Here is a 27,377-nt window from a genome sequence, read left to right on the forward strand (position 1 = left end):
GTTCGCCTGTTTCTTTCCTGGTAGATTTTCTGCTCTGTAATCTTAATTGGAGGTGAAATGTGAACACTATTCACAGTTCTGTTACAAGTTCCTAAAATATACTCTGATCTGAAATACTTTGCTAAATTTTCCCTTCTGCAGATTTCTAAGGAACTAAACACCTGAATCTCTTTCTTTCATTTTACCTGTGTGCGCATCCAGTTTTAAGCTGCAAAAACCCCAAGTCGTGATTATTTGTACTATGATCCCAGTGTTACTTCCTGCTTCGTTTTGTTTGGGATAGAAGTAAGGGTTCAGTAGTATAAAATGCGAGCAAATTAATGACCACTGCTGTCTTCACTATTTTCCCTCTCACTTCCCAGTAAAAGAAGGATGTCAAACTGACATTTTTCCATGTAAGATTTTGCTTTATACAAATTGGACTCAACTGGAAATATGAAGCAGTCTGTAATTTTCTCCAAAAGCACAATGCCATTCAGCCCTCTTCTTTTGACATCTTTGCGTAAGTGTTTCTGTGCTGGGGCTGCTGAATGCAGCTGGGGATGTGGAGGTTGGTGGGGCCAGGTTGGCATGAAGCCCCCAGCCTTGGCTGCCCACTATTCCTCTCTTCTTCCTCTGTCCCTCCATGGAGAGATTCAGATTGTCTGTAGAAGCCAAACCTTCCTCTTTGTTAGCAACTATCTGCCCTCAGCCTCAGAAGACATTTTGCTTCCCCACTGGATTGTAGACATTTACCTGCCCTGACTTTAAATAGAGATTTTACCTGTATGATTAGAGCCAGAGTTTGTGCTAAATCCAATTACTTGATCTCGCACCCTTACTGTGTGTAGGCTTCATCTGGTTTTAACATTTCCTTGAATCTTTGGTTTAAATAAATCTTCTTCAAATATTCATGGTCTTCCTTGAAGGCAGTCTGTTTTCATGTTCCTTAAAATGTAAACCATCCGTGCAATGTAAATGCGAACCTCCAGGCAATTCATTTTCTAATTTGTTTTCTCCCGCATTGGAAACTCAAGAACATGTACTTCATTTACATCCATTATTACTATATTATAGATATTGTTATTATTATTAACATTACTATTATTATTTACTCTGGGGGTGATATGTTCCCTCAGGCAGATACATTGTAGATTGAAACCAGATGTCCAATGAGTTGATGTCACGTAAATTTTTAAGCAGGACTGAAATATTTTCCCCAAATTCACAACACTACAGACAAACTTACGTGATCCTGTGTGACAAACTGGTTACTGGCCATGGCAAGTCATAATAATGTCAAATATCACTTTGTGATTGGATTAAAAAAATCTTTTCTTGCCACAATTTTAAGTCTGCTCTTTCAATACAGAGTGAAATCGTAACAAAACAAGTATGGAAGGGAAGAGGATACAGTAAGATCAGAGAATAGAAAGGTACATTCGGAAGCCATTAACAGCCCAACGCTACTAAGTAAAGCTAGCTTTAAGACAGTCCCTCCAGGGAGGATACTTCAAAGATACTCAGATAAAAAAAAGGCAATTTATTGGCTAAACGATCTTCTTAGAGGCCCCCAAATTTCCTACCCAGCCCATTTGTTTTTCATTCCACTTAAATTTTAAAGTCACCTTTGCAATTGCTCAAGATCTTTAAGGAATTTTTTTTAGAAATTATACTAATTGGCCTATTTTTACTCCCCTCTCTTTGCCCTCAAAGACAACGAAGCTTGGTGCCTAAAAATAAGTCGGAGTGAGCTGAAGTCTGTGATCTCCAGATGGCTATCAGCAAGAGACTCCGCTTTACACCCGTGCTGCGTGCGGGTACCTGTGCTTCCCCACAGCAGCAAGTTTAACCATTGCAGCGTCACTTTCAGAGAGCAGCAATACAGGAATGTAGGACACGAGCCAGCCCCTCACCGTGGCTATTTCCTACCGTCCTGAGAGACCGAGGGCTCCAAAGTCTCACATTAGCCCTTCTTGCTTCGATTTGGTTCAGATCTGCCGTGCAAAGTGGAATGTTTCAGCGGTTTGAAGAAGAACCAAACAAATCCCGCTGCAAAGATCTCATTGCAAGCCAGGCTCTGATAACAGCACTTAGCATCTAAGGATGATTACTATTTTTTGTGCTCCAGTAGAAATGAAAAGACAGACTCTGGAAATAAATAAATGCAGAATAAGATAAATAAGAAATGCAGAAACTAGAAAGATAGATCCACTAATGAAGAGACTGATACTATCCCAATAAGCTATCGTTATTTTATGTATTTTTGTCAATAGTTTGTTTTTATACAGCATTGCCAAAAATATTGTGATCAGTACTTAATTCACTACTGAAGGAATATGCCAAATTAAACCATGTGAAGATGAGGGGCTATCTCCATGTCCCCACGTTTGGGCACTGAGTAATACCCAAAGCATGTTCAGATACCAAGTTAGCTGAGGGGCTCTGCCAGTCCCAAAATGTCCTCATCTCAGTGAGCACACAAACCTGTGCTAATGTGATTGGGATGATGATCTGCTTTCCCCAAGTAGCCTTGCACTGTCAAATGGAGGGGACTAAAGGCATGACCTCCAGCTGGCAAGGAGGTGAGGACCAAGTCATAGCCATTACAAAAACAAGTGTGGGCTTAATATTATGTATGTTAATGTCACTAAATTTGTCTGTGTTATATGGCGACTTTTTCATGGGGCCAGTGAGCAGAGTCAGGAGTGGAAAGCTCTCAGCATGAACACGTACTTCTGCTCTTCATGGAAGTGTTTGTTCATTTGTAGTTGTATGAACAGAAAATGGAGAAATGTGTTAATGAAACTTTTTAAAATTATTATTTAGCACTACAGTTCTGCCAAAATGTATAAATGGGCTAAGCTTGAATCATGTGCTGAGGATACAAACAAATACAAGTCAGGAACCTAGGACAAGGGGAAATGGTTTCAATAAAAGAGAGAAGATTTAGATTAGATATAAGGAAGAAGTTTTTTACAGTAAGGACCCCACCTCTCTGGGCTACCTGTGCCAGTAACATAGCTCTATTCCCATTTGAGCCTTCCCATATGTAGGGAGGAATGGTTTTTTAAATATTCAACCAGTTTGCTATCAAAGTGGGGATTTAACATGTGATGAATTAACACGGTGCATAGCTGTGGCAAAGGAGAGTTTCTGACCACCAAGTGTTAAATCTGTGGTGCATGAAGCCCTGTTTATTTACTAGGTATCACAGCTCCTCAGTTTATGCTGAACACTTTTCCTCTATGCTTGTCCTCATGTTTAATTTTTAGTCATTTGCAGTCTTATAGAGATCAAAAGCTTCTGTCAAAACGTGGTTTGCACTGAAGTAGGTATTTAGCAAACATAGACAGAGACATTTTTCTCCCCCAATGTCTTACAGTTTAAAACAAGTCTAAAAATGATTTGTAAGAAAAATGATCCTACAGATTTCTGCCTTTTGATTGCTTGAATTCTTAATAGAATTATATTAAAACCATCCATTTACTGTGTATATATCTATAAAATGCACCCCATAATCAATGCCATGCAGAGAAATCAAGCAACAAGAAATAAACATAGGAATACTAATTAAGAAACGGTCACAGAAATAATCGGTGAAGAGGTTCAAAAGATCTGAGTTATCATCTCATGACCAAATGCTATTCTTTTTTCCTGCTAGAAGACATTTTACAAGATTGAAAATATTTTTGCGTCAATCTGGGTGAAATAAGAGAGTTGCTTCAAAACTTACTAGGAAATCAGGCAAAAATTCCAAAACATGGTGTCTAAGAACAGAGGAACAGCTGAAAGCAGTCAGCAGCACGGCCCTCAGGTGTGTGTTTCTGTGTTTGCATGAAGGTCAGATCACGGCAGGGTGGCAGCAAGGAACCATAACCTCAAGAGAAGGGACTCTGTCCTGCCTGCATCAAAGAGAAATATTACTTGATCTATTAGCACTTCAAATCTCTCTGCCTTCCAAATAAGTTCTTTCCTGAGTTTTGGTTTTTTTTTTAAATAAGAAAATGGTAATAGGTAAATTTCAAGCTCCAAGTTACTTTGGCTTTTCAAGCCAAAAAGGAAAACTGATTTCTGTCAAGATAGCAATTTGTGATATTGATGAAATATTTCTGAGGGATTTCACGCCCACTTCCCTAAAAAAAAGGCTCTAATGAACAAGCAAAGAAACAGAGAGGTTCTGTTCTCTCTAGAAGATTTTTCCTTCAAAATTAGTTTTCTGTCACCCAGCCCCTGAGAGAAGCTGACTCCAACCTCTACCATTAGGAAGGTCCACAACTCGTGGCACTAGCAGCATATGGGATCTCCCCTCACAGTCACTGTCAGTGAGTGGGTGTCATTGGCAGCAGTGGGGAACAGGGCATCCCTACAGCCCTCCTCCATCAGACAGCACCACATCCCACTCTTTGTTGCCCTTGTTGCTCCTCAAAACCCCACACTTAACCCCTTGCAAGCATATTTGCCCTTTCAAATCTGCTTTCCCCTGAGACATTTTGCTTTATCGCAACAACCTCTTTGCATTTCCTGGGCTGCCACATATTGTCCATGCTTTTTATGCAGCCTGGGAGAAAAGAGACAACACCTCCACCTTTCCCTTTCAGATTCTTATTTCTCTATCTGGAGCCTTCTGCAAAAATTCCCCATGAGAACTGTGCTTTTATTGCTGCTGTATATTTTTATCTTGCCATTTTATACACAACGAAGAGCAGATCCCTCCTGTACCACACGTTCTCACCTCTGGCCAATGCTTCTTTCCATTTTTAATTACCATCTCGTTTACCTGTTATGACTCTATGCAGAATCATTGACACTAGAAAACACGCCGCACATTGCTCTCCTGTCATTGAGATGCTGGCTAGACTGGTTGTTGTGTTGGCCATGGGGACAGGATTCCACCCAGAGACCCCAAGCAATTATCTTTCTCCTTCCCCGTGGAGCTTGGAACATAGTATTGGTAATTAAATTCATACTTCTGTTTGTTGTGGATTTTTTTTTTTTCCTATATGTTCCCATTTCCCAGAAACCTTCAGCAAGCAGTTTTCTGCTGGGATGAGGAAACAGGAGCTGAGGCTGGTTTGGTTAATCTCTGGAATTCAATCTGGATTTAACATTAAAAATAATTAAGTAATTTTATTTATTTATTTGCAAAAAAAAAATGCCCTAGATGTTTTGCTGAACAGCTCAGACTTTAGTAAGTCACACTTATGCGTCATTTTTAGGGAAAGGTACTCGGAAAGCCAAAAATGGACTTCCAGCAATGGGCAGGGGAAAAGGAAGTCCCCATGGAAAAAAGGAACAGCGTTTGTGATCCTTGTTTGCTATCACACACTACAAAAACAAGCAAACAAATCTTGCACTTAGCATTTTTGAGTCACTTGCCAAACGCCAGTGCTGTCGGCTGCCAACCCCTATCTTGGTTTTCAACTGCCCAGGCCCTCTCCCTCCTGCCAGATCACTTCTTTCTTTACAGCTGTGCCATCTACCTCCACCAGCTCCAGATTTGTTTCTCTTCCAAACCCATTTATTATTTCTCCATTTCATTTCACTAAAGAGGGTCTGGTTCAAGGCCCATTGAAATGCTTCCATTGATTTCAATGGACTTGAATTGGTCCCAATGTTTTTGTTTCCTTCAGGCATCCTCAGCTGCCTCTCACTCAGCCTTTCTCGTTTTCATTCAAAGTCTCCTTTTCTCCCTTTTCATCCAGCAGTGTAATATGCCACAAAAACCCCTATCCTCCCGGCTCCACGTTGGTGATGGTGATCAGAGCGCCCATGAGCAAGAGGAGCTGGGAAAGGCATTGGCACGGTTGCACAAAATCCCTGGCTGGCATTACAACCACTTTCTAAAAGGCTGCATATTTTCAATTTACTTTAAAGATGGCTATCATATTTTGCAATATTCCCTGTTTCTTCAATGGCTGTATGTAAACGACAAGATTATCAGCTGCATAGGAGACGCTGGAGTTAGAGAAGCTGAAGGACTGGATGTAGAGCAGGGAGTTTTGTGTGTGTAATGGGAAAAGGACAGCCAGACCCTTGGTCATCATACACCCCATGGAAATCAAAGGGAGATTTACAGCATGTGTATTTGTCCCTGAAAATACAAACACATGTAAATAGATAAATGGGAGTGATAGCACAAAATAAAAACCCAACTACGATCATCTGAGCATTTGGGAAGAGTTAAAATTTCAGCTTATACTGTACTTTTCTGAATCACACAAAGGATAGTTACATCTCTTTCAGCAGAGTAAAACTCCAGATACAGGAACTGCTTTTGGCCTATCTCCATGAAGCATACTTAAGGATTTTCTCCTCTGGTAAACATGTTTTTCCTACCACAGATATTTTGCCCCCACGCAGAAGACCTATCTGCCTTGCAAGGACTCTGTCACTGCAGCTATTTGCTTGTTTGTAACAAGATCATCTTTTAGCTGCTACCAAAAGCCTTTGTGCTAAATTCCAGTGTAATTACTTTCCCCTACATGCTGTGAGGACAGCCCTGTACACCATTCAGGCCCAAGCCCATCTCCTGACCTTTGCAGCCAGGGCTGGTCCACATTGCTGGGAGCTGAGACACAAGTGCTGTACACACTTGCATGATGTACAGCCACACGGAGCAGACCCCATCAAAGAGCAGAGTTTGCCCCATTTGTAACGCTTTCTCTGCAGTCTGAAAGGTGGGGGCTGGCTGAGTGTTGTGGAGGCGTTGATAATTTGAAGTGTTAATTTAATAATTCTTGCAAGTAGTTGGGTTGTCCATGATCCAGTAAACACCCTCTGAGTTTGTGGCTGCTCCAAACCCATTGAAATCAGCAGGAGTCTCTCTGAACTATTGAATTACAGACTTTCCTCGGGGTTGTGTACAATGCCACAGACTTAATTACCATGTTCCTGGCTGGGATAAATATGCAAATGGACTTTTCAGCTGGAGGGCCCCAAAATACAGGTTGGACACATGGCAACTAATGACTTGATTTGGGCTATATGCAAACATTTGCCAGCCGAAGGCCTGAGCCTATTCCCATGGAAGCAAAAGGCACAATTATTACCAGCTCCAGGGAGAGCAGGACTCGGATGCCTCCTTTAAATAGTGGCCAGCATTTCCATGCAGCTCAAATCTGTCAGCTGCCTTTCCTCAGCCCTTCCTCCTTCTCCTCTCCCTGATCTACTCTGATAAGAAAACGTCGACAACACAGATTTTATCATAAATGCCGGAGATTTATGCACCCGCAGGTTTTACTGCTGCAGGGCAGGCCTCTTATTGCACACACAGCTCCAGACATACCCAATGCAGTGGTGTTTGAACAAAGAATCAGGAGCTGGAAATCAGCATCTTGAATTTCCTAATGCTCTCCTCGGTGTCCCCTGCCCAGCACCACTCTGTTATGGTGCTGAGCAGGAATTCTGGCTCTCTCATTATCCAAGCCTCCTCATACGGCTGATGGTGAAGGGTGGGAGAAGACGTGGTCCTATAAATGCAGCACACTGACTCAGCTCAGTGGGGCTCCAGGGCCAGCTGCAAGCAGCCTTGTTCAATCAGCTTCTGTTATGGGATGAGTACATCTGCTGGAAATATGACGTCCCTAATTCACAATTCCCATACTGTGTTTATTTACATTTGTTCTATCTGTGACTTTTTTCTATCAAAGAGCTGCAGTTAATAAAGTATCATTCAGCCCTATGTTTTTGAGAACAGTTACGTCTAAAGATGCAAACCATGATGCACATTGCTTGAGCAGTTTAATGTAGGATTTTTCATCAGTGCAAGAAAATCTGGAGTACGTGCCAGGAGCTGGACACAATGATCCTTACAGGTCCCTCCCAACTTGGGTTATTCTATTATTCTATGTGCAAGAAAGATTTTTGTACTAACTTCTCCTTGAGGGCCACCGCAGCCATGCACAGACCTTGGCAAAGCAGCACAAGCAATTAGAAAATGCCACATTTCTGTTATGTAAGGTGTAGCACTGTGGTTTAAAACAACCCATTTTGTGCTATATTTGGTATCTTATTTTTCCATCTACCCACTATCAAACATTAAGCCTTTGTATGTCAGAAAAATAACCTGTACTTGGGTAACAGAATGTAAAGATGAACAATACTATTTTTAGTACAAAATGAAATATCTCTGGTCTGTTTGACTAGAAACTTAAAGGTGACAGGATTTTGGTGGTTCTGTTCCATTCATTCCAGCAAACAGATAATTAACTGAGAATAATAAAAAATAGAATATTTGTAAGTTGCCATTTAAATTACTCCAATTTGTGTTAGCAAAGATATCTAAAATGGAGATTTGAAAATGTGACGGCAACAATATTACAGCAACAATGCAGCACTCGTTCCAAAGAAATCACAAAACCTTATTGCAGTATTTGACACTGCAAAAATACCCTATAAAAGGAGAAAGAGAGGCTCGGCGGGGAGAGCAGCAGACAGTATGAAGGAATCAGGAAAAACAACTAACCTCTATTAATTCCACTTTTTTTTTTGAGTATTTGTATATATATGTTTACTCCAAAGCAGCACACAACACTAGTCAGACAAACAGGGGTACCAATAAGCAGAGGTGGATGACGAGTGAAGGATAATTTGAGACATACAGAGATAAAAAGAAACGTACAGTCCAAGCACAAAGAAATAATGTGCATGTATGTGTCCATGAGAGTATTAGTATAAGGACAGAATTTTAGATGATTGTAGGAGAATCATGTAGTTTATACCCAGTTGATCAGAAGACCAGAAGAGGAAATCTCAAGCTAGCTGGTGTTAGTGGAAGTTCAGTTTAGTTTTGTGAAGTTACTGAGGACAGTACAGGATGCCTGCCATGCATTAGCCTGTTTGGATGAAGATTCACAGCAGGTTGCTTTAGTATATTGGTGTCCTCTGCAAATCATCTGGACAGCTGGGACCATGAAATTTACCCAGATCCCAAAAAAATTGACCCTCACCAAACCTCAGTGCCCTCTAAGGCCATATGTGCAGACCACTTCACATTTTGCACTTGTTTTGCCGCTGTGGAATGACAAAAATGCTCTTGTCAAGTGGACATGAGATTTTCAGGTCCTTCCACACAGAAAACATGTCAGCAGAACTTGTCAGATGTTTTTAAACTGCAGCGTTAGAGACACATTTTCCCTTTGTTTTCAGTTTCATCTTCTGTACTTTGAAGCAAATAAATAAATAAAAGGGAAAATCCTATTTGACTCAATTTCGCGTTTCTGATCCAAGTATAATCCCATCAGTTTGGTTCCATCATTTGTAGTAAACTATTCGCTAATCTAAGACAGGTGCCCCTGGGTGTTAACATTTAGTCTTCCAGTAGAAAAGTGGGTGCAAAGTCAAACCACATGTTCTACTTAAAAATGTGAGGTGTGATTAGGCAAGGTCTTTAAAATGTGCGCTCAGACACACACACATGCACACAGGGTTTGCAGGGAAAAGATGATGACACTTGCAGGCTGTACTGTGCAGTTATGGTCTGCGCTTAACTCTTTGCCAGGTGGATCGTTCTGTAGAAATCTGAGGGGCAAAAGGTTATGTAGAGCTCATTACTGTGGACAGCTTTTAAAACAGAAGTGGTAATATGGACATTCCTAGGATGATGTGTTTCATTAATATTTCCCCACTGCGAGAACGTGCAAAGAGCCTCGCTCAAAGGAAAGCCTTACAGCGTGTTAGTGATATCTGCTGGACTAGTAGATTAGCTATGGATGGCTTCACATACCCAGTTACAAATATGTACACATACATTTTCATTTTTATGAACAGTCTCCGATCTGTTGAATTGTATTGACAGGAGGAAAAGGTCTAGGAAAAGTTTGCTGACTCTCTACGAGTTGCTTTTAATGTCACCTCAAATTGAAAAGAGCACTTATGAATGCCTAAAACACGGAGTGAAAACTGCAGAAAGCCAGAAATTCAAGGCCTAAATTCAGTGCATTCTTGCTTACTTTTGTAAAATTGACTTCCAAAGTACTGAATTTTGCCTTTTTTTCAGAAGAGGATCAAAGCAAGGTGACACTGCCTGAGTTAGAGAATAGTAATGATTCAAGGTCAACATATCACAGTGCATCTGTGACATGAGCCTGTTTCCAAAATACAAAGGGATGGACTACTCTTGTGTTTGAATTAATTACTGAACACTGTACATCATTATTTGGAGAGGCACAGCACAGGAGACATAAGCTACAATTTCTGTAAGAATGCATCTGAGGCTTAAGTGGGAAATGTTTTCAAAGAAGGTAGGAAATCAGATCTTTTAAAAATTGGAAACAGTTATTGTAGTGCTGCTAGTAGCTTTAAAGTCTGAACCATCATAGATCTAAACGTCTTCAAACGTTGGCAAAAGAGCAGTGGATAATTAACGATGCGGTATTTCAACAGAGATGTTCACATCGTCCGTTATTTGAGGATTACAGCATTCCAGGGAAATGGATAGCTTATCTCCATTCAACAAACAAGAAGACAGGGAATTTCCATGACTCACCTACAGCCATACAGCCTCGTGGTGACATCGCCACGGGTAGAGCTGCTTTGTGTCTACCTCTACAAATTCTAGGCACAATATGAATGATTAGCAGCACATTGGAGGCCTTCAAGTGCTGAATTATTTACACCTGTGCTTGAAGCTTTGTTTCAGAATAAAGCTATTAAAATTTAAATGTTGTCTCACTCCACAAAAGTGTGTACCAGATCTATAGTCTGTAAGTGCAAGGAGAAACTTCACTTCTTTGTGAAGTCAAGCACATGCTCTCATTCTGTTTCATTACAAAACAAGAGAGAGTTTGATCTAGGAAAGGAGATGAAGATGTTTTTTAACAGCTGTGAATAGCAGTATCCTTTAGGAATAACAAAAGATATTAAAAATGGAAGATTTCAATGAGATTATACCAGATGTAGCATGTCAGTAATATGCTTCTGAAAAGCTTTACAGGTGAGTGTAGAAAGTAAAATAAAATTGTTAAATCAAAACTGTGAAATGAAAATTGACTAAAACTGATCTTTTTCAGTTTATTGTTCCAAACCTGAAAAACATCTACCAGAAAGTCAAGCTGTCTCACGAAATTCAAATGTAGGCATCATTACTTATCCATCCTCACTATGCACACTGAAGACCTTGGAGCACCTCTGCTTGCCAAAATAAAGGTTTCTCCCTCCCTAAACGGGGAGGCTGCAGTGCAGCTTCCCTCTGCTGCCCTGAGATGCAGTGGGGTGGCCCACAGGGCTCCCCAACAGAGAATTTCACTCTGAGAGTGTCAACGAAGCCCAAGCAAGTCCTATGAAATATGAATCTTTTACAGATGGGTGTTTCTCTTCCAAGCACGGATTCAGATTTTCACCCCTCTCCTCCTATCATATGTTGCTTGTTTCAGTGGCTGGCAGGAGGGAGGCGGAGAGGAACTAACAACATGTGTGCCTATCATCACCCTGACCACTGCACTTGTATGTCTAACGTGCTCCCCTTTGTTTTGACTGCTTTTTGTCTTTATCCTGCTTGATCCTGTGAGCACTTACGTGTGTACAGCTGAACTACTCACGAGAGTAAAGCCGCAAACATAATGCATGGAGCCCTTTGGATGTTTCTTTGAAAGAAATTTGCCCTGCAATTAGGCTGATGCAAAAACAACAGAAGCGCCTTGCCCTCCTCAAGATGCAACAAAACCATCCCTCTTCCTTTTAACATATCAATACAGGAGATACCCTCCAGGCACGCAAAGGTTTTGGAGGCAGGGTAGAAAGGAAGAAGGAGAAAACACGTGAAAGAGCAGAGTTTGGAGACATTCTCTATCTTGCAGCTTTCAGGCTTTCTATCACCCAAAACTGCAGAGGGAGGGAAGTGGCTCTCCAGGTGGCTGGTGCCTATTCTGGGAAAAAGGGTGCAAAACGCACAGGAGCAACTCGCATCAGATTTTCCCTCTTGGACAAGGGAGCACAGCTTATTCCAAGACCCCCAACAAAGAGAAGGCAGCTGAGTACAACTGTGTGACACCCATCATGATCGGATCCGTGAGATAGCACAAGAAATGTTAAAATGAGGCTAGTATCTATTTAATTGACACAAGATTGATGTAATCCTCTGTTACACCCTAGTTTAAAAAGCAGTCCATCAGACACGCCCTCTAAAAATAAATGTACAACATTTTCTGGAGAAGTTTGCACTGAGGCTGAAGAAGCCTTTTCTTATGCATTACAATTAATCATCTGGATTACTAAAAATCTCCCAACTGATTTAGTTTGCATAAAAATATTGAGTTTTGTCCTGAAGTATTTCATCAAAAAAGTGAAACGAAATGACTGTTGGAAAAATAAACACTCAGAGTCAAGAGCCCTAGATTTCATTTTAATTTCTCCAAATAAATCTAACTACAGTTCAGATGACCATTAACAAACTCATGGTTCCCCGTCCTGATTTACTTTTCCTCTATAGTTTACTGCAAAATAATATCAGACTGCTCTCAAGCACCTTTCAGGGAAGAACTAGGAGACCTCGACTGATGTACTCAGTAGGAAATATTTAATTGGCCAGATGGGTTGGGTTCATGACAGAAAACACAAGATCTGGGTTATTCAAATGACACACATTTTAGTAAAATCTAACATGGATTGTATGCACAGGAGAAAGAGGCCTAGATTACTTTTTCAGAATGTATCAAAAAAAGCCTTCAAAGACACAAACTAATTAATCAAACCTAAGCTTTCAGTGCAGACCCATAGCTGAGATGTCAGCAAGATCATTGGTTGGTGAGAGGGAGGATGACGAGATATGGAGTTGGAATTACTTCAGGGGGCAATAACCCAAGGACTTGCATCCCCTGGAAACAGCAAGGTGATTCTGGATGTCTACCTACACAGGCGCCAACAGTTTTGTCCCTGAGCCCTTCAGGAGCTGAATTAAGTGTGGGGTGAACACATAGAAACTAGAAGGGAAGCAGAGGACTTGTGTCCCAGCTGTTCTTGTGATTAGACCAGGAATACTTTATTGCCTGAGGGACTGAAACTGAAGCATAATACCCACAGCTGTCCTTCCTGTGCATCAGCTTAGAGAGAGAAACAGAACTGGCTGAAGGATTCAACCATCTAGGGCTAACATTTATATGTACTGGTTAGCAAGCTGTTGGCAGACACGTAGAAGAAATGTGTGTTCATCTTTAAATGAAAAAAATGGACTGCTGTGGGTTGTCAGCATGCTTTCAAGAAGCCATCCCTAATGTGCTGCCCCTGGTGTCAGGCTGAGCTGGCCCAGCGTTTTGACTTCACAGACAGCTCAGCTGTGGAAGCCCACAGCCAAAACCACAGGGTTCTTGCTCCGTGTCTGTTACATAAAGACCTGGTTCCTATATCACTATAAATGCAAATGATTGTGAGAGGATACTCAGTGAGGTTCAGTAATAATTCAAATCGCAAATCCTTTTGCCATGCAACTCATATTACACTTTTTTTTTTTTTTTTTTAATGGAAGCCCTTCTTCCTCTCCAGAAGGCATTACATTGTTATTCATATTTCAGATGAAAAGATTCAGGAAGAGTATTAAAAGACAGACAGCGATAACAAGATAGATTCAAGGCTTGTGAATGTGCCTCGCTCCCACTGTAGCAAGGTGCTCCTGCTCCAGAAATACAAAAAGGAAGTCAACGGAACAGCATGAAAATGGAATTAAACATGGAATTACAAAGATCAACCTCTGAAAGTACGATAGCATTTTAAAAGGAAGAGTGTGTAATTGCAACAAACACAGCTGAAGGCAAGAATTAGCACCATACGCATAATCACATAAATCAGGATAAATGAAGTTGGTAGAATTACACACGATGGCTTTTGCTCTGAAGAACAGGGAACTAGATAAACAAGGAGGTCTTTCTTGGGCTTAGCACAGATCGCTATACCGAGTGGCAACACTTCTTGTGCTTTTTAAATGCATTACTTAAGAAAATAATCATGATACAAGAATCAGAACTACTGAAACTCCAGCTACGTAGCTCTGCTGGTAACCATCAACGTACGCAGGTGCAAGGGGAGGCATATTACTCTTAAACAGCTCATTCATTTTAAGTCTCAGTTCATTTGCTACTGAAAATATGAAAGCAGTACACTGGAGAGAAAAGCTCTGCTAATGTGTGTATCCCAGCTCTCCAACAAGCAGACTTCTTTTGAAAGCTTATTCATGTGGTTTGAAAGGCAGTGAAGTTTTAGCTTGGATTCTTCATTAATAGCATGCTGTTTTTTTAACATGTGCTAGTTCATTTATTCCTCAAAAAACGTGTATTTTTTTGTAGCTTTTGATCCTGAATTTGACCTAATGAATCCAGAAGTGTTAAAGAAATATGAGTTCAGCCATTAATTTAAAAATGGAGACTTCAGCAAATTCAGTGAGAAGCTGACATACTCAGAAGCGATTCTCTGCCAGAGGAGGAACAGAGCTCCCCAAATAAAGTGTGCCAAGGTCTACACTAAGCAAGTAGCATCATGCTATAGGAGAAGGTGAGCGAAGAGAAAGAGTTGGTTGTTGGTCCATAGCAAGGTCTCAGAGGTTTTGCTTTGGACCACCTCTGGGAGTTGAGCACCCACCAGCACTGGAATGTAGCAGCAGCTGCTGCTATCTCCTGGATTTCATCCTTCTAGGGACTCCAATGCTACCAACAGCAAGGGAGGGCAAACAAGATTCGATTCTAAAGTGTGCCCCAGATCAAATTTAAAATGCTGCCTGGAGAGAACTCAAGATGCATTTCTTTCACTTGGAAGTTACAGGTGATGAAGAGTTGGGAAGATGAAGACCATTTAGGTAGGAACATTATAGTGATGTTTCTTCTACGTGGCTACTGAGAAATGACTTAACAAGAGGAAAAGGTGCGAAAAGCATGGCTTAAAGGGAAAGCTCTATTGATAGGGACAACTCCAAACTGGTTTGGCTTAGGTGAGGTCTCTTCCATTTGCCAAAGAATGGTTCTTATCCAGGAATCTGCTTTTTATAAGGACAATATCACTATCTCAGAAAGTTCTATTCTGGAAGAGTACAAGTTTCACGCTCATTAACTAAATCATGACAACTTTTTAAGCCTACCATTGCTTCTTCAGAACAAACTGCCTACAACACTATTAATGCTTTCTTTCAGCTCTGTGACCTTAATAAGAATTGAGATATTGCTCCTGTAAAGATAAATGCTGAAACCCAGCTTACCCAGCCTCTAACATCTTTCAGCAGTCAACTACTTCAGGCAATAGGGAAAAAGGCTCCTTCTGACACAGTGCACTGGGGTTGGCGGTGGCTGGGGTTGTTAGAGGAGTTCCCTCCATGTCTTGCTTTCCCTCCACTGTACAATTGTCAGAAATAAAAAGAGGGGAAAAAAAAGAAAGAAAAGACACAGGAGTACAGAGATAAGAGGCAGAGCTCAGCTTTTCTTTGATCTCACTGGTGCAGGCAGAGCAGATCAAAGTGAAGAAGCATAACAGAAAGCACGTGAGAATAGCATGCCTGCAAGAGGTTGTCACACAGGGTCTTGGCTCTACATTTTGAGAACGTAGTGACCTGAGGAGCACTGACCTCATCTCTGTGAGATAGCTGTGGTGGGCTGCCAGAACAGGTCGTCATAGAGAATAGAAAAGTTTGCCCTGGCAAACCTTCCAGCTACATGGTACGGACCAAGAGTGAGCAGGATCTTCGCTGCAAGTCTGCAACAGAATTATGCTCAATTTACATGGGTGTAATTCAAACCAGGCCCATGCTTGGAGGGTTTTGCTAGAATACAAATATCCAATCATTATGCTGGACAAGCCACTTGTAGCAACAAAGCTCCACTTTCAATACAGTAACTTTTCTCAGCCCCACTGAATGAAGTGAAAATGGCAATAAGTATTTTTACCTGTTTACCTGCAACCACATTGAAAGCTTTTGCTCATGCCAGTCACAGATCATACCTCATTCTACCCTTGAATGACACAATTATGCCAGAAAAGTCAGCTGTGCAGGCTTAGAAGGGAAAATGTGGTTCCATTTTATCACATTGGAGTTTTCTCATTAAACTTATTTGGACTGGGATTAGGCTATTAGAGAAAATTTAACCCCAAATGATTGGAATGGAGAGGAAGCCAAATTAAAATATTCTCATATGTTACAAAGGAAACAGCCCCCAAAGAAATTATAGAAAATATGAAAATGTATAGATTTATATGGGGTAAGGAGGTAAAACCATAGGAATAATTCAATAAGCTATCCCAGTCAAAATAGCATGACCTGAAACAAAAAAAAAAATAAAAGACATCTTTTAAAAATTTTTTTGAAGTACTTTCCCTGCTCAGATAATGCTTCTTTTATTGGAACTAGGAACTATACTGTTCATCTTTAATAATCCACAAGATCAAGTCAATTGGCTTGTTTTAAGGTAGCGTAGCCTAGGTTTTAACAAGACATTATTACTACATATAAATGAGATTAAAGATGAAAATGATGTTATTACACCTGAATTAAACATATATACAGGGTTATATTGAATAAATGAGTAATCAGCATGGGATTTATTGCAATTCTTAACTCTTAAGTACATATATGACTCCAGAATCCTTGATTGTTTAGTGTTTTGCCATTAATTTCATTAACACCTTTAAAAATCCTATTTTCCCTCAAATTTTTGTCTGAATTGAATGTTGTACGTGTTTATAGATGCTGCATACTCTTTAGACTGGGTAATACACACTTGGAAGAACGTGGATTAAGAAGTTAAGACAGTACTGTAGACATATATCTTTCTTAAAGCCCAAGGACAGCCATTCTGTTCTAACCATAGCCAGGGTAGCCAGAGTTCTGGGTACTGCAAGGAGCCCGGGGGCATGTCTGCTTCAGGCACTCATTGTTTCCCTCATCATCCCAAGCTTTCACTCTCTTTCTCCTCTCTGCCTTTCTTCCATGCATTGGTGCTTTCTTTTGATGGCTCCTCTTTTTTTTTTTAAAGCTTCTCCTAAACTCTTTAATCTTATTTCCTCTAGTCTGTTTTTATGTCACCCCTTTTCTCTGCTTCTCCATAACAGCTCCCATCTCCTCACACTATCGTAATCCTCTCTTAGCTTAGCTATTTTTCCCAGGTTCCCCAAATTTGTAACATTGTCCTATTTCTAATTTAACAATCCTATCTTCTCACCAATGCACTGGACGAATCTTTGTCTACCCATCAACTCCTAAATTATTTCTGTTAGTAGCCTGTAAGTACACGACGTAGACCAGACCAGCCAAAACTGTGACAAAACTATAGATTCACCCTCAGAGGTAAAGTAATAAACCTCCATATTCATCCCTTTCACACTCCTGTAACACAAGCACGCTAATTTCACCTTTTATCTTTATCCTGCTGCTTGGTTTTACTCCTTGTAACGATCTCCTTAAACAATCACCATTTAAGGCAACTCAGTTTCAACATTCCCCCCCGCTCCCATCCAGCATTTCAGTATATGGATAGACTTGAATTTCCTCTATTCAGAGAATGTAATACAAAAATAGATGGTTTATGTCCACTCTGCAGAACTGTTGAGATATTGCACCTTGTGTTTGATGTCCAGGTGACATAGAAGATTGAAGTGGAGCAAAAAATGAGCCCAGCACAGGATTAACCTCTCTTGGGTTCTATTCTCAAGGTCACATCAAATTAGCAGGAAACACCAATCATTTTGTTCACATTCCAGCTCTAAATCTCATTAAGCCAAGGTTTGGCAAGTGGTCAATAGGGTCTCCAACTTCTGTGCTGCTGATGCTGTTTTCTTGTATTTGGACACCAGAACCATGGCGCATGTAGGCTGGACTCCCAGATAGCGTCTGCTGCTCTTGGACTTCAGGCTGCTTAACATTTCAGCTGAAGCATCTTCTGGATGAAGAAGTTAATTCTTACTCCTATTGAAATGAAAAATACTGCTAACTGAGACAACATATTGGTCAAATAGGAAAAAAAAAGCAGAGCCGGAAAGAAATAAATCCAAGCTGCAGAAGTTTTGTGTATTATGGAGCTGTTTAGACACTGTGTTGATTTTTCAAAGAGTATAAACTAGCAGCCCTTTTGGCTTTGAAATGTTTTAAGTAGCTTTTTATATGACAGTGCCATGAGATATTCATTTGTCTGCAGCAGGCTGAAGGAAGGAATGACTGGATCTCCCAGACAGGAAGATATAAACAGACCTTGAAGAGGTCAGATGAATTCATGTTTCATAACAGCCAGAAGGGAGCACTTGGAGAGAGGTTAAAGCTGGTTAAGCATTTTTCCCTATGGATCCAGAGCAGAAGTTTAAGCCTCACTCCAGGTTTGTGTCAAAGGTTTCCCCAATCAACACAGATGTAAATGGCTATTCCGTACTTCAACCGGGAAGGCGAAGGCAGGTGGACATGGCACTTGCTGTATCACTGCTTGTGTGCTGTTGGTGACGGAGAGCTGACTTTCTGGTCTCATAGGATTGTGCTGATATTTAGCACTGGTGCTATTAGTCAGAGCCCTAAGAGACTGCTACACTTGTACACATGGGTACCTTAGCAACACAAAGGGCATATGATACTGTGAAGCCCAATGGATATTTCTCATGGCTAGGGAGTGTTTCTCTGGTGCATATTTTAATCAGTTCAGGCCAATGAGTGATGAAATAATGTTTTCATGGAATTTATTGCAGGTTGGAAAAGAAAAGACAGTCAACGAGGGACTGCCAATACTTGTAACAAATCAAATCCACATTTTGGCTTAACATATTTAAATATTTATGAATAATAGGTTTCTGCCTCTTAGCTCTAGAAGAGGTTTCTAAAGAGCAAGAAAAAATGAAATTGTCTTATAATACCAGCAAACAATTGTAACAAATCTTGTCTTGCGTAAATATACTCTTTGTTTTGCTTCCTGGGTCTGCTTCAGAGTTTTACCAACATAGAGGTTTTAGCCATGAAGCAGAAAATACAGACTATTTTGTGGTAGGAAACATGCTAAAGGCAAGCAGCTGTGGCAATTTCAAACTATTTTCAAATACAGTCATTTTGCTGCTGTATGTGCAGTTCAACACGTTTGACAATTTAAAGTTCCCTGCTCAACTGACTATGCAATTTGTTTCCCTCACAGCAGTAGCAGTGTGCTGGAAGCCACCTATTGCACTGCATCCAAAACAAAGCACTACCAAAGATTCAGCCTGGGAGAAGAAATGAATTCCTCCTTGCGCAAATTTATCCTGAAAGTCATAGGTTGCCTAACCAAACCTGCTAATTATTACCTCTGCCTGGTTTTCACTTTGATAGTGCTTATCTGGTTCAAACTACTGCGAAGTTCAGTAGCGGTACAGTGGCTGATAAACTTGTAAAAGTGTACACCAAATTTGGTAAAAAAAATAAAATACATTAGATTCATTGATACGTTCCCTGCATCTGCAGTCCTTATGTTTGTGTTAAAAGTGGACTTCAGGCTAAAAGATGAGCATGAAAGGAAATAATTATAAATTATCTGCATAAAATCTGCAACAAATTACCAATAAAACTATAACTATCTAAACAGGATGACATTTACTTTATAGGTTCATGACTTCCTTTCTTTAAAGTTAGCTAAGAAGAGAGTAAAGTAATTACAATTCCCTTTTGATTGATTAAACATGACATATATGCTAATATGAAAGTAACTTCTGTCCTTTGTTACCCAAGCTTCCGGTTTAAAGCAATTTTGAAGATAACAGACAATCTCAGCAGTGCTGCCATTTCTAACCTATATGCCAAGAATATAATTCCTCTGCCTTTTTTCTCCATCAGAAAAAGCATATGTTGTCCTTCATATTTTAAATTTTGGATACAGAAGTCAGACAATATTACAACCATAAATCCCCTGTTTCTTTGCTGTTATACATCAAGAAATGTCTGTGCCACCAGTAGATTAAATAGTGCTACCTTCATACAAAGGTTGCCCCACTGATCTGAGGAAGATTTGACTGAATGAGGTTGATGTGACATAGCCCAGCAGGGAGAAAAGCAGCCCTTGCTAAGTTTCACTTGGAAGCACTCTGTGCTGTGTAACCCTGCCCATCAGCTTCAAGTAGGTCTGGCTCCTGCATCAGGAAGCATTTGCTGCAGCAGAGGTTTATGGGACCGAACCTCCATAAAACTTTTCCCCCTTTTTCAGTCATCCTCTAATTCCTCACCTTGATGCCTCTTGACACTCTCAGTTGTTTCTCTTCAATACCAACATAATATGCTTATATTTACGGAGTGCGGACTTCTCCCCTCTTTGTCACCTCTCCTGTAAGTGATACAGATTCAATTTTCAAAATTCTTGGAGGCTCTCCTTATCCAATACATCCTCAGTTCTCAAATCATTTACTTCTGTCCCTTATTATTTTGTCTCCATCCTGCCTTTTCCACAATTGTTGAGACCAGAACAGAGCAGGACACTCTAGTTGTGGTCATGCTAATGCCGACTAAAACCACACTGTGTGTTTCCTCCCATACTCCCCTCAACCATGCATCATATTTGGTCTACCCAGTAGACCAAATTCCTCCCTGGATCAAGTTTAGCAATGACTGTCGAGTTCAGTGAGAGGGAATTTGGACAAGTTTCCCTTCCTAAAGCAATGCTCTTATACTGACTATTAACACTTTGCTGCAGCTTATTAACTTCAAATAGAAACTTGGGAGGAATGCCACCCTACTATTCAGATTCCCTAAATCTCCATTCAAACAAACCCGGGCCTCTCTGGCAGAAGCCCGTCCTGTTTCTGTTCACATCCCCCTACCACAGAGATGCCCAGTACTTGGTCTACAGCAGAGCATCTCTATCATGCAGGGAAAATTAGTCTTTCATCATATTGGTTTTGGAGACGATGACCCTCAACGTGAAGTACAAGAAGTTGATTAAACCTGGCTCATTTTCTGTGACACTTAAGTTTTCACAAAGAAAGACTAGAATCAAACACTGCTATACATCAGACATTTCCTGAACACCATTGTGGAAGTACCAGACCAGCTTGCACATTTTCAGGGCTCTATTTTGGCACCCTCCCTCTGAATTGCCAGTTCCCTTCACTGTTTCTCTTTGCTAGCTCTGCTAGCATTGCCATGGTTTGGGGCTTGAAAGGCATAACCAAGGCACAGCCATCTTTGTTGCTTGGAGGACTGCAAACTACTGTAAAAGGCTTCCAAGGATTAAAAGCCTGTGTTCAAAGTAGAGGCTTGTTACTGGAGGTGGACAAAAGAGGTTATTTAAAAAGACTAAAGGTCTTTTAGTTTCTATTCTCCCATCCCTCTTATTTCCTAAAGTACAAGCACAAATTGCTTAAAAGAGTTTAACCAAAATGCAGCATTCACAGTGCACATAGTTCTGTAGACTCAGGGTTAAAGCTCTCATAAATAAGACAAAATTTAAATTTCTCCATTTAGACGATCTGCTTTATATAACTCTTAAGATCTATAACATTTACAAATGACGCTGGAGTGATAGTACCACAGAAACACGGGGTTGGATCCCTGACTTTTGTACAGTATTGTATCACCTCAGATTTTCTTGGCACGGCGCTAATTTGCACTAGTTAAAGATCCAGACCAGAACAGTTTTCAGGAGGAGATGACTGATTCATGAAGTCTAAGTGACTGAATACAGAAGTAATTCATTAGCTCCATGCTACATATAAACGCTTGACCAGAGATGACCGTAAAGGACTGCATACATAGGCTAAAAATAAATATCCAAAGACAGAATGAGATTTAGCAAAGTTCAGTGCTAATTTGCCTCAAGTTTAATAGTACATTTGCAACTTAATTTATTTTGGCACAATTATAAGCAATGCATGAGAAAGAAATGGAACTGCAGCAGTCTGGCACTGGCCATGCATCTTGATTTTCTAGAAGAAATAAATTTTGTACCAGCTTTACTTTGCTCATACGTTGTCCAGATAAACTATCTCTGTCACATGCTTGTTTTCATCTCTACTCTGATGCAGAATAGATTTCTGTTTCCTGTGCTGCTTTGGACTTAGCTGTAGCTCCTTTTGACCACTAGTAACATGGAAAAAGTCCTGCTGTGAGAAAAATCCATAGGAAAAGAAAGTCATGACATGCCCCAGCTCAGTTTGGTTCCAGAGGTTCCCTGCTCCCTCTGTCCATATTTAATTTAAATACCAATACTTTAAAATCAAAGTCTTCTATTATGTAATTTATTTCTACTTAGAAAATAGAAGAGCAGGCACAAACAGGGTAGGCAGAGCACCCACCTTGTCCACCACTTTATCCTTGACAGTGCCCAATAGTATGCGCTCAGAAAAATAGTGCAGCAGACAGCACAAGCACAGAATGACCTTTCCTTGCCATAACTTAACTTCTCCAGGCTTCTGGAAATCATTGAGTGATTTACTGAACAGGTTGCTTAGGTTCTTCCTTCCCTATTCATGTCTGTCTTGGTGAAACATTATTTAACCCATTTCCAAATTGTCCACTAAAAGTATGTTCAAAAGGACTTGAGCAGAAACCTACAATGTAATACTTGCAGATCTTGTGTAGATGAGCTGCTAGTCTCCTTTCAGAACACTGTCAAAGGTGTTCTAAATTATTTTCTCTTTGCAAGCAATGTATCTGAAAACTCTAATAGACTAGTAAGGCATGTTTTTCTTTCTGAGATAGACATTGTCTTCATTCTATTATGATTTCCATTTATTTATTTTTGTTTCACAATACCCTTGATATTAAGAAAAGAAATTGGTGTTCAATTTCCAGGATCATCTATAGCTCTCTTATTAAAGATAGTCACTGGTGATCAGGCACAGTAGTGGATTTTAATGAGTCTGAATTTTAGGGTTTGTAACAACTCAAATATTTTATTCTGGAACTCCTGGAAATATGCTCTTCTACCTTAATAACTGGTTACTCTCTAATTTTTTCCTTCTGTTCTAGTATGTCCTCTGTTGATATAGCAGCCTCTGACAGTACCTCATCTTCATTTCCAGAAAAGAGGAGGTATGTCACCCAGCATCCTCTGTTGTGAAGAGGAAAGTGAAGAAATCACTTAATTTTCTTCAATGTCTGCATATTTCTTAATTGCTCTCATTAATCCCTGGTAGGGCAACATACACATACACATTTTCCCCATGACTTTCTGGGCAATCTATCAAAAAACATTAAAATATCACTTTAAGTAAGATACACATTATGATTTGATGTATGTTTTCACATTTCTCACAAGTAACTCACTTCAACCTAGGTAAATCATTTTGCACAGACTGATATTTAACTTGGTCTGAAAGCAGAGTAGACCAGTTATCTCTTGTCACAATAGCTTCTAGATATTCCTGCTATTCATAACATCCAACATTTCTCAACCGGTGACTTCAAAGCTTTTTACAGATGTGGACAGGCATTATTATTTCTAGTTTTAGAGATAGAAAAACAAGACAGTGATATGCAGAGAGTTACCTACGACTTGGGTGAGAGGCCTTCCACAAATCCTTGTGCTGTTAATATTGCCAGGAAGCTCTCACTACCTTCAGCAGACCTACGAGATCAGCATTGTGTCCCAGCCTTCAGTCCCAGGCCCCGCCTTCTTAGGTCATTAGAATAATCCGACAACATGGTCATGTATTTCTCAAAGACAACTCTTTTTAAACAATGAAAATGAGTTTCTTAGTAAATGTTGTTTCTTAGTAAGCGGTAGAAGTATTTTTCCCCTAGACAATTATTAAGAATTTGTAGACAGCATGGGAAAAATGGATGACTACTAAACTGTAGTCATAAATTACACAAAGTACATTTCATTATAAAGCACTACATTTTTTTTCTAACCCTTTATGAATTCTCTCCATTTGCCCTGGGGGATTGTAACGTAAACTGACATCTTACTTTCTTCTCAAAAAAAAAAAAACCAAACCCACACAATACTTGCATTCACTTAGAATGTTTTGATTAGGAATACAAACAAGCAAGTAAGAGCAACGCAACATACAACAGCAACATAACCCTTTATGAAAAGTAGCACTATGCCATCTATATCGTCATGCCTGAAAAAGTTCAAGCATCACATGTACCAAAGTAACAATGGCCATCCACTTATCTATTAAGGCCTATGAAAAGGGGTATCTATATGTTACAGTCATACATAACCCCCTTCAAGAATGCAGAGTATGCTAAAAGCATTAAGTTCATACTATTTATATGCAATGGGTAATATTGTTATGATTAACATTGTCCACCAAAGAAATAACACTCATTTTTCTTTGCTCAAATCATTGTGAAGAATTTTCATCTTTTCTTCACATTTGAATAAGTTAAGCAGCTGAAAGTCAACTTCCTCCTCACCTAGTTTTGAATAACAGAAAACGGGCTTTGTATCCTTGGGCTACTTGGATTTAGTATCAAATTCTTACCTTGCAGAAGGTCAGGAAAAAAAATAAAGCCTATAAAATTGGACTCATATGAAGAATGAGTTTCTATCTTTTAATACTACCAAACAATCTGCAAATTATTTAAATTAAGACAACCAGCACTCCAACATCTGCAAGCAAAATGCTTAAATGCCAAATGCAACTTTACTGGCATAAGAAAATAATAAGTGGAGTTCAATTTGTGTCAGCATAGCTCAGGAAAATAAGATATCATGTCTTGCTGTCTGCTTGATGTCAGCTTCTCAGATTCAAACCCTAATGCCTCATCTTAGGCTGTCCTTACTGGAGGCTGCCAAATAGCAAGGTTCAGCCAGAGTTCACGCAGCTACTACAAAATAGCTTTTTTCTTCCTTCTCCTTTTTCAATCATTATGAACCTTCTGCTTTATATTGTACACACTTGATTATATCTATCCTTGAAATGCATACAACTCTATTAGCCTCTTCTCCTATTCTTTTAACATACTGTAAATTCCTTTCTGTGCTTAGTTTGTTTTATAGCTTACAGAATCAGGCTTTTAAACTTTCACTGCACAGAGGAGATCAAGTTGTGTGATTGGCTACAAGAGGAAAACAAAGGAACAGCCATCTATATTAAATACAATAAAGAAACAAAGATACGAATACTTTTCCCACTTTGTAGACTCTTACCACTTTCCTATTAAAATAATTAGACACCATCATAACCAGGTGACAAAATACCTGGAAACTGGTTCTTCCTGGAAAGGGAAACACCTTCTAAAACACCCCTTTTTTATCCTAAGAAGCTTAAATCTCCATGTAGCCAAAATATCATCTCACTGATATCGATACTGCTATTCCAACTGGGACATGGTGAGAGCTTAAGAGCAACTTCTATTGTTTTAAGCTGCTCTAAGTTGGTTACACAAGAAGTAACTCCAAATGGAAGTTGGGGGACAGATAAGTTAAATATTTTATTGGCAATATATATGGTTTAATACTCTCAAGATTTCCAGGCATGCACAATAGACTTTCAAGGAACACTGAGAGCCTGTTGTAATCTGTTTCTAGTGAAAACCGAAAAACAACAACATGGGCAGGCTACAGCATTAAAATCACAATATACTAACACTCGATCTCACCTAAAGCTATGATCGAGTTTTCTGAATAGTTCAAACATAGTAAATACTCAGGCACACAGATGCACCTATAGACATAGGGAAACTTGTACAGAGTGTCAGAAATTTCAGTATGTCACAGCGCTGCAAACAGTAAAGTCTCAACAACTTCAAATTAATTTCTTAGTTGTTAAGAAAAGCATCTGCCTTAGCACCTTCTGAAAAAATGATGATTTTATAAATTGCTTGTCTTAGTTGTATTTTCTTCCATTTTCGACTTGCTGTACTACTTTAAGGGAAGCAAGTTCCTTCACTTAGGCTCATTCCCTCTAAACTTATCTGGTATGAATTACTGAAACAGATTTGCAATATTCAACATCTGAACAGATGAAACACTTTAATACCTTAGATGGCTCATTTCTGGAACCAGCCAGAGTGGCACATTCCCCAAACTTTAAAATATTTTTTACAAAATTCAAAGGCGATCAAGATTAAAATTCCCAAATGTGTATTCTGGAATCCCTCCAAAAACATTCAGTCATTATTGGATATTGTCTTGATTAAAATTCCTGTTGGCTTGTTCTATGGTTAAAGAGTAATCTTGTATCTTAGCTTTTGGAATGTGTTCATATCATGTGACATCTCTGAAGTCCAAATTAATATAAAGAGATCTCTCTCACTACACAGCATGGGAAAAGGTTTAAAACGTTCAGATTTCAGCAAAAGCAGTTTGCAGAATCTATTTTCTACTAACATCCCCACTTAACTACTTCAAAACTTCCTTCAGGAATAGTGAAGTTTGTCTTTAAAGGTCTTATAAACACACTTTTGAAAGAGCATAACAGAATTACATGCAGATGAGCATTATTCCTTCTCCCTTCTGCAGCTACACCTTCCACAGAAGCACTGCTTATTACAAACAAGCTGCAACCACCCTTGTCTTAACAGAATCACTTTACTTAGTGCTTAAAGATTTAAAAAATAATCCAGAAATACTCCCACTCTCAAAATTCACTTCCCACAAACTCTAGGACATCAAAGGTAAAACACTACACCTAAGCAAGATGTGATTTGACCACTCTGCAAAGCTATTTGAGATTTCATTTCGAGACAAAAAGCAGGAGAACATTCCTGCGACTACTGCATTGAGTACCTTCATCTCTCAGCGCATCGCAGAAGGAAGTCTTGTGCATAGGCCACCTCTACAGGAAAAGGGCACAGCTAAGATCCTACATTGATTGTCTCACATCTAAAGCTTCCCCTTCAAGTAGTATATAATGACTTAATTTCTTTCAGGTGTTTCTCATTCATCCCTGATGCTCCTTTAACCAACAGAGAAGGAATCTTCAATTTGGGTCTGGTATTTCAGTGTTGAGGAGAGATTTGTTTTTCAGGTCTCCTAGAAATATTAAATGTGGAAAGTCTGTTTGGGATCCTATCCTTGTAAAAGTTTCACCAACACTTGACACCACAAGTAGTGTTTTAAAAAAATCAGCTTTTTTCATTTAGAATTCCCCCATCAGATCTTCAGGTCAAAATTCCACCCACCTTAGAACTCTCTCCAAACAGATATTTGCAAAAAAAAAAAAAAAAAAAAAAATTGTCTTGGGGCAGGAAGAAGGGAAAAAAGAAATATTTTTCTAGGATCCTTGGGGGACAATAATAAAAGTATATAGACAGTCTGAAATAATTGAGTTGTGTGACAAGTTACCTACAACCCGAGAGATTTATATTAGAGTGAATTAGAAGTCTCAGTGCATTTCTATAGAAAATTTGACTTAATCCGTGGCATGAAAAATACTTGGTGTTTTCTGAGAATTCCTCATACTGTCTATTTTTTCTGCAGGATGAAATATTTTAACAAATCCCATGTATTCTTTTGCAATGCTTATAATTACCCAAATTTACAGGAATGCACCTTATGCCCACAATATTGTGTCTGCAGCTAGCTCTTAGTACT

At 39.6% G+C, this 27,377-nt stretch overlaps 1 long non-coding RNA gene across 1 annotated transcript; it reads right to left on the reverse strand.

Moving 5' to 3' along the window:
• LOC110400601 lies at window positions 16,249-26,656 on the reverse strand. Its single transcript, XR_002439955.1, has 3 exons — window positions 26,571-26,656; window positions 20,116-20,213; window positions 16,249-17,854 (listed from the first exon to the last, which is right to left on the reverse strand). It is a non-coding gene; the product is annotated as an uncharacterized LOC110400601 (long non-coding RNA).

The sequence above is a fragment of the Numida meleagris genome, chromosome 5, assembly GCF_002078875.1.
Source record: "Numida meleagris isolate 19003 breed g44 Domestic line chromosome 5, NumMel1.0, whole genome shotgun sequence".
Classification (NCBI taxonomy): Eukaryota; Metazoa; Chordata; class Aves; order Galliformes; family Numididae; genus Numida; species Numida meleagris.